This window comes from Panthera leo, chromosome A3 (genome assembly GCF_018350215.1).
Source record: "Panthera leo isolate Ple1 chromosome A3, P.leo_Ple1_pat1.1, whole genome shotgun sequence".
Classification (NCBI taxonomy): domain Eukaryota; kingdom Metazoa; phylum Chordata; class Mammalia; order Carnivora; family Felidae; genus Panthera; species Panthera leo.
Genome location: NC_056681.1, coordinates 40,275,660 through 40,285,884, shown reverse-complemented (window position 1 = coordinate 40,285,884; position 10,225 = coordinate 40,275,660). Strand labels below are relative to the sequence as shown.

At 39.6% G+C, this 10,225-nt stretch overlaps 1 protein-coding gene across 1 annotated transcript in view; it reads right to left on the bottom strand.

Annotated features, from left to right (window-relative positions):
* MACROD2 (mono-ADP ribosylhydrolase 2) overlaps positions 1-10,225 on the bottom strand; it is a 2,023,701-nt gene that overhangs the window by 994,295 nt on the left and 1,019,181 nt on the right. The window lies entirely within an intron of this gene.

Below are 10,225 nucleotides of genomic sequence, written 5' to 3'. Positions count from 1 at the left end.
ACTAGTTGCTAAGGACTAGGTTAAGTTCTTCACCTCTGGTCCTCAGAGCAGCCTTATAAACAGGTTTTATTATCATCCCATTGTAAAAATGAGAAAGTCAAGGCCTTAGGAGGTTAAACAATTGCCATAAATTTGGTGTTAGATTTGAGACTCAAAAGTACATCCTTTAGGGGCTCCTGGGTGGCTCAGTCAGTTAAGCATCCGACTTTGGCTCAGGTCATGATCGCACAGTTTGTGGGTTCAAGCCACCGCATCGGGCTCTGTGCTGACAGCTCAGAGCCTGGAGCCTGTTTCAGATTCTGTGTCTCCCTCTCTAGACTCTGCCCCTCCCCAACTCATGCTCTGTCTCCCTCTGTCTCAAAAATAAATAAACATTAAAAGTACTTCCTTTAACAACTGGAAATACTGCCACTTCTAAGGATTAAAAATGAGGTGGGACAATAAAAGAAAAATTAATGCTTTTCTTATGGCTTTTAAACAGGCCATAGGCAATTCCACAATTCTTTGGAAAATGAAGAATGGAATATTTAACTGCTGGAAGTTAAGGATACTACCTCTTGTTTTTATGCAGGAGTTCTGGATAAATGTGTTGCAGACTCAGTTCACCCTTTAATATAACCATACCATCTAAAAAGGATCATAGGATCCTAAGAAGAACTCAGTGCCAAACCATATTTTACATATTTGCAAGTCATACAAATTTGTGTCTTTGAACAGGGATTTGGTTCTGTGGTCTCCTAATATCCTGAGGCGTTGATGAGGAGAGAAGTGAGCCTAAAACATCTAGCAGAGGCAGCTTGGCCAGGGTGAGCCTGGATGCTCCCCCGACTTCTCCCTCTTCCTTCCAACCCATCCCCTGCCTCAGAGCAGCTCTACTTTTAGCTGATTTATGTTTCTGTTTGGAATGAGATTTTTTTTAAGGTGTTTGCTGTTTTCAAAGGTTTCTCAGAGCCTTTCCATAAACACCCAAGGTGAAGAATCATTTGTGAAACACGTCCTTTTATTTACCTAAACTTTAGCCTCTTCTGCCAACTTGACTTAAGAGCTCTAGCACTTAGAAAGGCATCTAAGTTATTTGGCTAACATGTGATTTGAATGCTTTGGAAAGATAAAGTCTATAATTAAGGGATTGCCTAACAATGGATCTGCGGGAACCGAAGGGCATTTTTGCAAAAGTGTGCAACCACAGGGAACCTCAGGTGAGCTATACTGCATTCAACACTTGTCATACACTGGGGACATTCATTAACTTTAATTAGGGCCATAAAGACATGCCTAAAGGAAAAGGAAATGCTCATTTTAAGATAACATTGTGGTCACTCCCTTATTTCTTGCTGAAGTCTAAACCAAGAAAGGGAACTTTTTTCTTGACCTTTATTTAAACAAGGAAGCAGGAGAGAACAATTCAGACTGGGCCAGGTGCCCTGTATTCAATGGCCTAGGAATAGCCCAGCAGCTGTTTCTATGCCAACTGTGAGGTCTGTCTCCACTGAGGACAACTTCCTTATCAAAATACAGCACAAAGGTTATTTTCAATCTTCAAACAAAAATCAAAGGCCATAAGGTATGACCACTCCCAAATACCTTAGTATGAGGTTTTTAACAGTTGGCATTTCTTAGATTAGGGAGAACCATAATCATTAATCAGCCTTAAAAAAAAAAAAAAAAAAACGTAAAGGTGAATACAGTAAAGATTTCAAACTATCCCTCATTAAGTCGCCAAAAAGCTATTCCATTAACTGGAAGCACTTGTGCAACCATCTTGACAACATCTGAGCCTTGACAAGTTTCCTTTGGAAGGTAGGCCTTTTATGAGTGGCCTCGATAATCAGTCCTCTGCTGTTGGGACTTAAAATGCTCATCAAGTAGATACAGAGATTCCTACACACACCTTTCTGCTCAAGTCCAAGAAAGGCAAATAGAGGAGACAACTGATTACTCCACTAAAAATCAGAGACAGTTATTAGTTTGAGTGAATTTCCTTACTTCACATGCCGGGGTAAAGATATCTATAGGAAATTCAAAAGAGTATTACAGGGGAAAGCGTAGTTCAAGAGGCAAAGTTCAGAACCAGTGTTTGCTTTGGCATCCTGAGGTGAAAATGTTACTGAATTACCTAAGAGCTCAAAATGCAATTGAGTGAAGTGCCATGTGTTATTTAATGCCAGATGATTGGTAGTGTCACACTGTTGTTGCATTTTAAAGGTGGCTTATTCTGAGAAAATGAAAGGATAGCAGAATATTGAACGACCATTTCTTTTTTACTCTTATCTGGCCTTTGGTATAGGCACAATCCGATCATTAAACCAAAAAGCTTGGAGGGAGGTATGGAGCATGGTAAGTGATGTACAAACACAGAAAGTGATCTTGCTCCTTCACTATATTTACTCCTCTCTGACTGAATGCCTCCCAAGACCTGTCCCCAACACAGTGCCCACAAATCTATTAATTCAGGACGTCTTTCTCATTTTCTCGAGTCATTATTGTCAAATCAAAACTATTTTTCCCTGCTCCAAAATTGCCTTCCCCTTGCCTTATAGCTTTTAGTTTCCTTACGATACATCAGAACTTTACTAATTATTTATTATTTATGATATTTTACCTGAACACCTTCCTAATCCCTGCCCATCTAACAGATTCTTCAGTATAGATGTCCTTTTTCTCATTAAACTAGCAGTTAATTACTACTTAGCAATTAGCAGTTGAAAGAAAAAGTGAAGTGGGAGTTTCCAAGCCACAGAGGTAACTAAGCACATTTTTATTACTTGGGGTGTTCTTGGTTTTGCCTACCAGTCAAAGGGAAGTGATATCTCAGTGTCAGTTAACAAAAAGGCAAAACAAAAATTAACCAAAAACCCTACAAAACAAAAAACTGTTCCCTTTTATTACTAATCATTCTACTGCTAGTTCTGTGCCCAAGTCTATCCTGAGGCCCATCCTAACAGACCCAATGTACCCTCCTACCGTCCAAACTCTGGCGTTACAATATACACATGAAATTGGATTAAAATTAAACTCCAAGGCAGCTTTAACACCCAAAGGAGGTAAATTGTAACCGTGTTCTTTAAGGGGAAGGAAACAAAGTAATCACAAAGCCTAATCAGTGGAGATGGCTATTGTATTCAGGTAAGTATTTGAGTTTCCAGCCTTTTTAAGCAGCAGCTAACTTCTGCCCAGTATCTGTCCTTAATAATAACAGCAGGAGAGAATCCTCTTGAATGGAAGTCAGGCATGTGGGCTGTGCCTTAGCAACCAGGCTGATTTCCACAAGTCAGAAATACTGGTCCATTCCAATGACCTACATGAATTCTGCATATCAAAAGTCACATCTCTCCCAAGAGGGTTTCATTACTATCAACAGAACACCATTCAGACTATCAATATCACCACTACCTACCATTATTTGAGGAGCTTTATTTGTTCAAAACACACACACACACACACAGACACACACACACACACACACACAACTGGTATTATATTAAGGCTTCACTCAAAGGAATGAAGTTTGAGTTGAGATGAAAAAAAAGCAAAAATTATCTAGGCAGAAGGAGAGGAGAAGAGGAAGAGGATTAATGTTTCCAAGGGTCTGGAGCAGGAAGTGAAGGAAGGGCCCTACTGATCAGGCTGGAGACTTTAGTTTACCTGGCTCACTTCAGTGGAGGACTTTATAGACCATGGTGGGGATTCTTGTCTTTTTCCTAAGAGCCATGAGAAATGGGAAACTGCCCCGAGTGTTAAAGTTACGTGGGAGTCACATACACATACGTACTTCTGTTTTTAAAGAATCCTTCTTACTATACTCTGGAGGAGATGGGAGGGGGCCCATGGGGCAGAGGAGCCTTGCTGGGAGGAGGCCAATGCCCTAGCCTAGAAGAAGGTGAGAATGGTGGCTCAGATTAGGATGAAGACAGTGGAGATAAAGTAAATTATACAGAAGGAGAGATAGCAGGAGGTAAAATAGACATGACCTGCTGATGGCTTGATCATCCTGGGTGAGTGAAAGAGAGAACCAGAAAGACACCTGGATTCCCAGGTAGGCTCTAAACTCAATGCTTTATGGACATTATCCCCATCAATAAAAATGGTGACCAGTCCCTAAGGATCTTCCCAGGTACAGGTTAGTGTAGTGTCACAAATATGGTCATTAGAGAAAAAGACCATGCATGGGGTCTTGAAATCTGGCCCTAATACTTAGTAATTATTTGATCTTGGCCAATTACACAAGTTCTTCGCCTCTGTTTCTTCATTATATAATGAGATTAGTGATTCACTCATCTAAAGGGTTGAGCAATATAGAGAGTGTTTAGAGAGGTATCTGGCATCTGTAAGCACTCAATAAATGTTAGCTACTATTATTATTGTCACATGGCAAGCACCAACACACACAATGTATGTGTTACCTCATGCGCTCAATAGTCCTGAAAAGCAGGTATCATCATCCCCACTTTACAGATGGGGATGTGAAGCTCTGAGAACATACCAGCACTACTCAGTTAATTTAGTGGCAAACTGAAATATGTTTTGTCTAGTTTTAAGGTTCATATTTTTCTGTTTTATCAGAATGACTAGCTTCTTTTTGAAGGATTTCCCCTGTGAGAGCAAAGGATAAAAATGACAACTTAAGTTTCTTCATTAAGCAAATGACTCCTCAAACTAGATGACCTCCCAGACTGGCATTTGTGAAAAAGAAAACAAAAAACAAAAAATAACAACAACAAAAAACCTTCTAATCAAACATTGACATTTATGTCGAAACAGAATTCATATAACTCATCAAAAAACCATTTCTTTTTCCATGAAACTCAAAGTATTAGGAGTTAGACTTCTTTGAATAAGTAATTTAAACTATGCTCTTCTCAAAAATCCATTAGCAGGGCATTCTTGTTCATTTTCAGAGAATATTTCTTTTCCTCTTGCTGCCGACGAATAGTAAAACTGTAATGACTTTTTTTGTTGGTCCTTTTATGCGAACTTATATTTCAAAATACAATGGAAGTATATAGTTCACTGGAATCCAATATTTGCCCACATGCACATTCTATTCCAGATCAATCTCTTAAGAACAGTTAGAAATAAATGTTTTTACAAATTGTCCTATAGTCCTGTGTTCATTAAAATATAAATAGTGATGCCATCCTTTGCAAACCACTGGCAGCTTAGGCAGTTTTTATGCAACGAAAGAGAGAAAGAGTTGGCAGAGCTGAAATCTTTTTCTTCTTTCTCATGTATTTTCATGTTTATCAGGTTGTAAAGCATTGCAAAGCCATGGCATTGGGTTCTGGAGGTGAAATGGACCCTAGTGATTATTCATATCCTCCTTCCTCCTTTTGTGGAGAACAATCTAAAATCTGGAGACTTTAAAGGACCTTTTCAAGGTCACACAGCTAGATGGTGGCTGATGGCCAACAAATATGTAGGGAGCCCAGTGACTGATAATGGCACATCAGGGAAGCTAGGAAGGATAAAAGATTTAATTACACTGGCCATTGCCTGTAGAAGTAATGGTTCATGACTCCTTAATGGTTTCTGATAACACTGTAAATATCTAGTTGAATTCTCCACCTTAAGGAAAAAAGAGAAGATGGGTGGTTTACTTCTGTGATAGGGACACATGAGGCCACTTCAACAGAAATTTCAAAGTACTAGTGTTCTAATGTAGAATTTAGTACTGCGTGGATATATATTATACATGTTTTTATTTTTATTTCTGTGAGAAATGAAAAAAAACTCTCAAAATCAAGTATGCTGCATGTGAACTCTCTCTCTTTTAACAATTGATCTTAGGTTCTTCTTTAAAATGATGGCAGCCCGAGGGAAAAATGAAGTCCACTGGGTTCTAGTTATAGCTCGTCTGCTTTGGTTGACTTAATCACAACACTTAATCCTGGCTCCGTGTCAGTCTACCTCCAAGCACGCATTAGGGGAAAACCTGAGACTTAATCATGAATATAGGCAAGAATGAACTTTCAAAGTTTGTTTCACATAATATAATGCACTGTCAAATGATGTTTTCTTCCTATAATATCATTATATTGGTGCTATTTGAAGATAAATTTAACAGAATTTGTAATTAGCCTTTAGCCATACTCTAAATCATGAAATTAATGATTTGCTTGTGTTTTCTTTTTTTTTTTCCTCCCCAGATTATGCTTATGAGTTGTGCTATTTCAAGGTTTGTCACTTTCCCTCCTTTTTATTCCCACTGTCATCCCCACTACCACCAAGATCATCATTCTTCTTATACATTGTCACTTACAGTGTGCTACGAACAGGCAGGCACCTTTACATTCATTACCTCTTCTGCTTCTCACAGCATCCTATAATATTGGTTACATAATCACCGGTGTCCAGCTGAGGAAACTGAGGTGTAGAGGATATGTAACTTGCCCAGTTTGGTTTTTAGTTTATGCAAGACACTACAGACACTAATTGTGTGTGTGTGTGTGTGTGTGTGTGTGTGTGTGTGTGTGTGTTGCAGTCTCTCTCTCTCTCTTTTAAATGTCAGAACTCTTTTTCTTACATATTACCTACTAACAGACCTGAAAAGGCCATAAAGTATCAGAGGCCAAAGGAAAATAGCATAAAATGAAAAAAAACAAGTTGGGTGCTACAGTGATTTTTTTTTTTTTTTTTTTTTTTCATTTGGTGTGTTAAAAAGAACTTGACCTGATGTGCTATGTCTGGTGAAGACTTGCCCAAAGCTAGCTTTGTTGTTTGCTTTACCCTGGGTAGGGAAGGCTATTATTATTATAATTTTTTTCTTAAAAGACAGATGTAGCAGGCTTTTTCCTAGACTGTAAATAATGCCAATTCTGACCTCAGGGTCATTTAAAGGCAATTATCTATAATACCCAGGGGAACTATATTGATACAAACCCTATTGTTTCATTTCCTTATAATATCAGTCAGATTGAGCATGTAGCCTCTGCTTTTAGAGAAACAGCTTAATCAAATGACTAACCAAATGGACAGTACTCAAGTAATTAAACACTTTAATGAAAATGTGTTTCCATAAAATAATTGAGAATAATTGGTTATACTTTTTGAATACTCAGTTAGGGTCAGCATTATATTTTGCACACTATACATGGACTGCTTTCCTTAATCCCCAAACAATGTGTAATAATGCTACTATTCCCATTGCTCACATGAGGAAGTAGAAGCACAGAGATGTTAAATAACAAACTCAAGGTCACAGACCTGGAAGTGGTAGTCCTAGGATTTGAACCTAAGCAATAAAGACCATGCCCTTAACCTCTAGGCTAAACCACCTTTCCATCTATTCAAATTAAAATCAAGAAACCAGTTGTGGTGGGCTGAAAATAGCCCCCAAATACCTTCACATCCAAATATCTAGAACCTGTGAATGTTAGCTTGCATGGCAAAAGGGACCCTGCAGATGTGATCAAACTAAGGACCTAAGGACCTTGACTGTATGAGATTATCCAGGTGAGCCCACTGTAATCACATGGTCCTTGTGTGAGGAACTCAGAGTCAGAGGAAAGTCCATGTGATGACAAGGATGGAAGCAGATTGGAGTGATGTGCTTTGGAGTTGGATGAAGAGGCCACAAGACAAATAATATAGGCAATCACTACAGGCTGAAAAAGGCAAGACCTCGCAGCCTCCAGAAAGATCAGCCCTGCCAATACCTTGCCTTTAGCCCAGTTAAACTGATTTCACTTTTACTTCAAGAACTGTAAGAGAGTAAGTATGTGTTGTTTTAAGATATCAATGTTGTGGCAGTTTGTTATAGGAAACAAATAAATACATGTAGCAGTGAGAAAAACAGCTGTGCAGGAACCATGAATTCTTTGAAATGATCAGAGAAGCATTTGTGGGCAGGCAATAAGAACAAGTGGAACATTTTAAAGCAGGAGCCATGTCTCTGGGAATATTCTCTATAGGGTCTATTCTAAATCTGTTCTGGCCCCTGTGTTTCTAGCCTCTGCAAAGGGCCTCAAAGAGTACCTTCTTGCAGCAATTCGATTCAAAACTAGGAACTGTAAGCCCCCTCCTGTTACACATCGAGTATGTACATACTTTTGCTTAATTTCTCTTTTCCTCCTTATTGCTATGTGTTTAACACACAGCCCTGTTTAACACATGCCACTGGAATGTTCTCCCCTTTTCAGCACATGTTCGAGCACCACTTTATCATGTATTAACTGTCTAAGTAAATACTCTGTGTAAATAAACATTCTATGTAAATAAATTCCATGTGCCTCAGTTCCATCATTGCTACCGGCGATCATAAGAGCACCCACTCTGACAATCTCCAGGAGCTGTTGTGAGAGTCAAACATCGCAGAACACTGAAGCCCTTAGAATAGGGCCAGCACATGCACTCAGTGTTGGTTTCACTGTGATCTCTGCGCTCCCTCTTTCACTGGTTTCCTCCCCTCAGCCAAACAGTATGTTCAATTCTCTTCATCCTCAAACAAATTATCAACCCACCTGGTCAAGCTGCCATTTTCCCTCTCTCCTTCTCTCTGGTGCCAAATTTGATCCATGCTGGTGCCTCCATTTACCATGTGCCCATTTCAGCCTGTTAGATCCTTTCTGCATCTCAAGAGAATCTAGTCCCCATACAGAATCTTCTATGGCATTTCCACCGTTGGCAACACCCACTTTGATCATTCTCTGTCAGGCTTTCAGACACTCTTTCCCTAAGTGTCCATTTCCTCTCTCAAACTGCTGATTCCTCTAAATTGGTGGTTCTCAACTGAGGGTGGTTTTGCTCCCTGCCCTCCTCCCACCTGTTGCTAGGGGACATTTGGGAATGTCTGGAGACACTTTTCATTATCAAAAACTTGGGGGAGTAGGTGCTACCAGTATCTGGTGTGTAGAGGCCAGGGATGCTGCTAAATAAACATCCTACAATGCATAGGAGATCTGTCCAAAACAAATGATTATCTGGGCCAAAGTATCAACAGTGACAAAGTTAAGAAATCTGCTCTAAATAAGCCCTATCTCCAAGATCTTGCTTCGCCTGTCATTGTGTATGTTTGAGTGTATGTGTGCATATGTGTGTGTGCGTATATGTGTGTGTGTGTGCCTATGTGTGTGTGTGTATACACCTTTGGGAAAACAGCTCTTCTAGACCCAGGCTCAATTCCACACTTCACACAATCTGCAAAGCATCACCATCCCTCTGTTTGCACACCCTGATCTTTTTTTTTTTTTTAAGTTTACTTATTTATTTTTCTTTTGAGAGAGAGAGAGAGAGAACGAGCAAGAGCCAGGGAGGGGCAGAGGGAGAAGAAGAGAGAGAATCCCAAGCAGGCTCTGTGCTGTCAGCATAAGCATGACAAGGGGCTCCATCCCACCAATCAGAGCAGAAACCAAGAGCCTGATGCTTCCCCAGGTGAGCCATTCAGGTGCCCTTGTTTGCCCACCCTGATCTTATCTTCTTCCTTCTCCACCCTATTCTGTGCCCCAGGATATTGAAGCACAGACAATATTATTAGGGATCCCTTGCCCTTGGGCCTCCAGCTGGTTTCAGCATCAGAGATTGCAGTAAGAGAGAGAGATCAAGGTAGTTAGTCTCTTTGTTCCTTTCCTAGGAGGTTGCCTTAGGCTGTGTGTGTGCTTTCTTTAACTAGAAGTTATTTACTGCAATGTGACTATCTCTATAGGACTTTCTCCTTCTAGGTTCAAGTAATTGGTGTATTTTTGTTTTGTTTTGTTTCTTGTCCCTTGTCCATTCAGGTTTAGTATTGGTATAAATCAGCTGCTAAGGCCCAGATACTACCTTCTGAAGCCCCCATACTCAAATATTTGGAAACAATTCCTTTATAAATATACCCTTCTTGAATTATCTGCTTCTGAGTAGGTCATATATTTTCTGCTGTGATATACTCTCCAGCCATTGTCATTTCTCTATATGCATGACAGAACCACCAAATTTCTGGTGACCCAAATCCAAAACTTTACCATCCCCTACTCTCTTAAGCACTATATCCAATCATTTGTTAAGTCCCATGGAATTTTCTTCTACATATTTCTGACTTAAACTTCCTCTTGACCCTTTCCCACTGGCTGTTGCCCTAGTTCAATCTATCATTTCTTATTGCTATAATGATGTCCAATTTTTTTTCCAGGTATCCAATTTCCTATTTTTTCCAACTTCCAATGCTAATACCATAACCCCATGCAAGCTACCAGGATTCTATGGTAGCTAGAAGTGAACTCTCCTCTGTTACAAATTGTATTCTATGTCA